The sequence below is a fragment of the Echinops telfairi genome, unplaced genomic scaffold (assembly GCF_000313985.2).
Source record: "Echinops telfairi isolate 266 unplaced genomic scaffold, ASM31398v2 ScPeMD7_1;HRSCAF=3_0, whole genome shotgun sequence".
NCBI lineage: Eukaryota > Metazoa > Chordata > Mammalia > Afrosoricida > Tenrecidae > Echinops > Echinops telfairi.
In genome coordinates this window covers 12,262,145-12,267,440 of record NW_022103896.1, presented here as the reverse complement: position 1 = coordinate 12,267,440, position 5,296 = coordinate 12,262,145, and the positions used below count along the sequence as shown (strand labels likewise).

At 53.0% G+C, this 5,296-nt stretch overlaps 1 long non-coding RNA gene across 1 annotated transcript in view; it reads left to right on the top strand.

The window, feature by feature from the left end:
* The window catches only part of LOC123521369, a 176,522-nt gene that overhangs the window by 127,457 nt on the left and 43,769 nt on the right, over window positions 1–5,296 (top strand). The gene's annotated exons all lie outside the window — the stretch shown is intronic.

The following is a 5,296-nucleotide window of genomic DNA, read 5'->3' as shown; positions in this document are numbered from 1 at the left end:
TGCACTGGCTACACAGACTCCACAACATTCACAATTAAAGGGTATTAAGGAAGTTCACAAAGTCTGAGAGAAAGGCTCAGGGTTGAGTTGTTTATCAGGATGCATTACCTAGTTCTGCCAAGTCTTCTAACAAATGCCCAAAGGGCATACCACTCTGCTACAAGCCTCAGCCTGGAGGCATTCAGCCTGGTGGGCCAGCAAACCCAGCTCCCTGAATTAAGTGCCCTGAGGCACCTCACTACAGTGAACCCAGAGGCGCTCAGCTCCACTTCCCTGGGTCAGCTAGACCAACTCCCCCAATTAAGTGCCTAGAGGCACCCTACTCTGAAGCAAGCTCAAAGAAAGGCATCAGCTTTCCTTGCTCTGTGGGTGGGGGAAGTTGACCGCTCTGACTCTGGCTTCTGCAGCACCTCCTCTTGGCAAAGCTGCAGGCTCCAGGAGGTTCACTGCGCTGGGATCTCTGGTCCACTCTTGGCTCTTGCTGGTAATGAGATCATCCCTCCTCCTGTTTCTCAGAGGGCTCATTTTACACACTGCAGGAAGTCACCCCAGGGAATCCTGTTCACAATGACCCATGTTCTTACCAGTGCTTTGCAAGGAAAGGTTGTTTGGTGGGGGACTTTGGCTAGAAGAGCCACCTTAAAGAATCCATTGCCCCTGCACATAGTTCACTGTTGCTCTTTTGTTTCAAAGCACCTCTGTACATCTAATGACTGATTTAGAGAAACAGCCTCCCGTGGAATCAGCTCTTTCCACTCCGGTTCTTGGCAACCCTCGGCCGGGCACACTTGAGCTGAGCACCTTGGCATTTTGAATTGCTACTTTCTCTAAGCACTTAATTCACCCTTGTGTTACTGCGAGTCACAGGTACTGTGCGTGTATAAATGGAAGGCCGGGGGCCACCCCCTCACCCAGCACCTCTCTCTGCGCCATTTCCCTCCAATAGCTCACTTCCTGTCTGCGTGTCCCGCTTTGGTCATCGTTGCAACCTTTCACCTGGTACATCCTGCTGCTCCAGACCACACAGATGACAGTCTAACGTGAGCGTGACTTTCACACGTACCGCGTGATCTGTCCTCAAATGCTCCTCACTTTATTGTGGTGTTCTGGGACCGAGGCCAGCCTGCAGCTCGCCGGAAACAGTGCCTTTTGTCAGACATAAGCAATCCACAATGTCTCTTAAAAAAAACAAAAGCCAACAATCTTACTGTCATAGAGGCCATGCTGACTCATGGCGACCCCACAGGACAGAGTAGAACTGCCCCTGTGGGTTTCTGAGATGGTGATGCTTTAGGGGAGGAGAAAGCCTCTCTTTCTCCCAAGGAGCTACTGGTGGTTTTGAACTGCTCACCTTGTAGTTAGCAGTCAAACTCAGGCTTCATAACCAAAGCCAAAAGCCAAACACGGAGCCATCACTCACATTCTCAGCCAGGAAGCCTGGCCAGCAGGTGACTTTTCCCTCGGGCAGTGGTTGGAGGTCCAGCATCTTCCATCTGGTTCAACCATTCCCCAGGAATTTGAACAGTCTATTCAAGGGCCTGGAGCAGTAGAGAAGACACGCCATCTTCTCAGACACCTGGCCCTGGAGGCACCATGCAAGACCCTCACCTTCTACTACTGGGAAGAAGTGGCCACATGGCCCCGCTGAGAGTTACAGGGGCAGGAAAATCTCCTCTCCAGTTCCGTGGCTGGATCGCAGAGACAGCGCTGAGCGGGCACTTGGGACAGGATGTTCTGTTAGGTGATTTCTGCCGCCAAGAGCTCTGCTTAGCCGTGCTTCAGGATCAGTGAGGTTGACTCTTGTTTCTTTTCCTTTTTTGAAATCATTTTATTGGGAGCTCTTACAGCTCTTATAACATTTCATCCATCACTTGTATCAAACACTTTTGTACATATGTCTCCATTATCATTTTCTAAACATTTGCTATTTGAGTCCTTGCTGTCAGCTCATTTTTCCCCTCCCTCCCACCCTCATGACCCCTTGATAAATTATAAAATATTATTGTTTTCATATCTCACACCTACTGCTGTCTCCCTTTACCTGAGTTTCTGTTGTTCGCCCCTCTTGGCAGAGGGGTGGGAATGGGAGGTGGGTGATTTGTTGATCATTATTATCGGTTCTTGTTTCTTGACAGTGGTGAGCTCTCTGTCTCGGCCTCTGGATGGCCGGTTGATGCCCAACCTACCAATCCCCATGTTGGGGTCTCCTACCAATATACCACGCCCACACTTACATTATTAGCAACCTGTATATCCCCCTGCTGGGCCACAAGCAAGCCACATGTGCATAGGCTGTGGCCTTCAGATGGGTGAGGCTTGTATGCCTAGGTGCCCCGGGCTGGGTTCAAGCCATCAGCCCTTGGACTTGTAGTCAAACGCTCAACTGCGCCAGGGACAGCGCCCAGTGTTACCTAAACCAAGCAAACTCACTGCCATTGAGTTAATACTGACTCGTAGTGGGTGACTCTGTGGGTTTTCAAGACTGTCTCTGTTGGTGGGAGTAGAAAGCCCAGTCTTTCTTCCAAGGACCCACTGGTGGTTTCGAACTGCCGACCAAGGCTGATCTCAGCCCATCGAGTAACCACGACATCACCAGGTTTCCTCTTAGTGGGAATATCAGAGAGAGGCCCAGTGTCCTTCCTCAGCGGAAAGACTGAGTGCACTGAGCTCATGCCCAGAGTCCAGGCTGCACCCTTGACACCAGAGACCCCCTCCTCACTGCCGTCACATCTGTGCTGACTCATAGCAACACCCTGTGGGTTTCTGAGGCTGTACTTCATTATGAGAGTAGACATGAGGCTAGCAGCCCAATGCCTAACTCATTATGCTACCCAGAGTTCCTTGACACGGGAGAAGCAGGGTTAAAACCGGCTACATCTGGGAAGGACGGCTCAGTGTGCTGCAGTCAGGGACCAGACAGTGCTGGGAAAGGTTCGATCACATCACCCCGGACCCACAATCAGGTCCTCATCAGCTGCTCAGGGCCAGGCTCCTGACTGGGAGGTGGTGGGAGTGACTTGAGGAAGCGTCTGTTTGTGTCTCTGTCCCCTCTCCAATGGGCCCTCCACTGGGCCCTGACCCTTCACTGGCATCCATGGTATCTGGTGTGCTGAGCTACCCAGAGGCAGGCGGCCTGAGAGCTGGGCCGGGGTAGGTGTCGCAGGGCTCCAGGAGACCAGGGCAGCCGGGAAGTCAGGGACACAGAGGGAATGTGTGCCTTGGTTGCACCAGTGCTCAGATAATGAATGACAAGCTCTCCAGCCAGCCTGGTAGAGCGACACCCCTTTTGCACTCCTGAGTTCCGGGGGCTGCAGTGGGGGGTATGTGGCAAATGAGAAAACCTCACGTCTGCAGGACCACCAGTGAGTCCATGGCCCCCACAGATGCGCAGTCCCCCGGGCCGGGCCAGCCCGGGCCCTGGAGAAGTGGAGATGTTGCTGGATCATCCGACGATGATTCATAATGATTGTAGCAGATGCCGTGTGACAGCTGGGCAGCTGAGGGAGGCCTTTCCCCGAGGAGGCGTGCCCAGCCTGGGAGGATCTCGGCCACTGGCTAGCTGGCTTGGCCGCCCAGTTCCCAGCAGTGCCGTCAGCTGGAATCATGCGTTATTGGTGGGCAGCGGTTCAAGCCTGTGCGTTGACATCAGAGCCGCTGCGTTGCAGGCAGGCTCGGGCTCAGGATGTCACAGGAGCCTACCCACCACAATGAAGGGATTGTTACTTTCTGTGTATGAACAAATAAGGGGGCGGGGGAAGGTAATCACTGCCATTGCACCCATTTACAAAATTGGCACATATAATGAAGAGCGAGTGGCTCCCACCACTATGAATGGGGGCTTTTAACCAGCTCATCCCAAGTGGGGCCCCTCCTAGGCATTTGCATGTCCACTTCAGGGGTGCTCTCTCTGAGCCTACATTTGAACAAGATCCCCTGGGGCTTCCTACAGATCCGGAAGGGCTGATCACGGCAGACATAAGGGGTGCTTGGTCACCTGTAGGTTCTGAGTGAGTGTATCTGGGATTGAACAGGCATGGTCTCAACAGAGGGTTGTATGGGGATGACCCAGTTCAAGCCCTGTGTGAGGCCCAGACCGCTCCTTCCGGAGGTGACGACTGCCATCAGCCTGGAATTGTACACATACCTGGAGGTGTGCTGGCAACCTCTCAAGAGCAACAACAAAACCCCAACAACTCCGCCCTGCCATTGAGTCGTTGCTGATTGGCAGGGGCCCTATGGGATGGGTAGAACAGCCCCTGTGACTTTCTGAGACTGTCACCCTTTACAGGAGTAGAAACTTTTACCTTTCTCCCTGGGAGTGTCTGGTGGCTTCCAGCTGTTGATCTTGCAGGTCAAAGCCCAAATCATAACCTATATGCCACTAGGGCGTTAAAAATAGCCCTTATTTGTAGGGTTGTCAATTTCTGTGTCAAAATCCCACTAGGCCCCACAACTGACTGATGGACGATGGGCTTTGGTAAGGCCCACTTTTCCTTGGGGGAATTGGAACCCATGTGCATTGACCTGCTTGTCATTTTCATTTCTCCCAGTTCAGCACATGCCGCCCTCCCCTGGGGTTGTGAGGGTGTGGGGCACGTGGTGGTGGTGATGGTGGTCTTGGGGGGTGGTTGTCCCTGCTGCCTCTGAAAGCTTCTTGGAAGGCCAGGGTCGGCCCCTCCAGGGCTGGCTTCCAGTCACCTGATGTACATCCCTTTCCTTAGCATCTGACCTCTTCCAAACAATTTACTGCAACCGCCTGTAGCACAGTCAGCTCCGCTGCTGGCTCTTGGCCTCCCCATCCTGGTTACAGTGTGATGGCTGCCCGCTGAGAGGCAGAGAAGCTGTGGTGAGCCAAATGGAGCCCCCAGGATGTCCCACCCTAACATCCGTGAGAACCAGAATGTTAATGGGGAAATGGCATTAAAAGATTATGGGATTTTTATTCATGAAATTCCAGAAGCCTGTTTGAAGGGACTTTGCAGATAGGGTGGAGGCTACTAATCAGTTGGCCTTAAGCTAGGTTGTTCTGGGTTATGCAGCCAGGGTCAGTCTCATCACATGATCCAGGGGAGCCAGGGCATTTCTTTGCACTGGGGTGGGAGAGCTCTCCTGGACAGGTGGGCTCTGCCATCACAGGCTGTGGGGCTAGTGGCCGGGAGCAGGAATCAAAGAGAAGCTTCTTATTGCAGAAGGTGCACATTCTACACACACACACACACACACACACACACACACACACACACACACCGTCCCCCCACTGAAAGCCAGAGGACCAGAGACCTCAATCTTTGTTTTT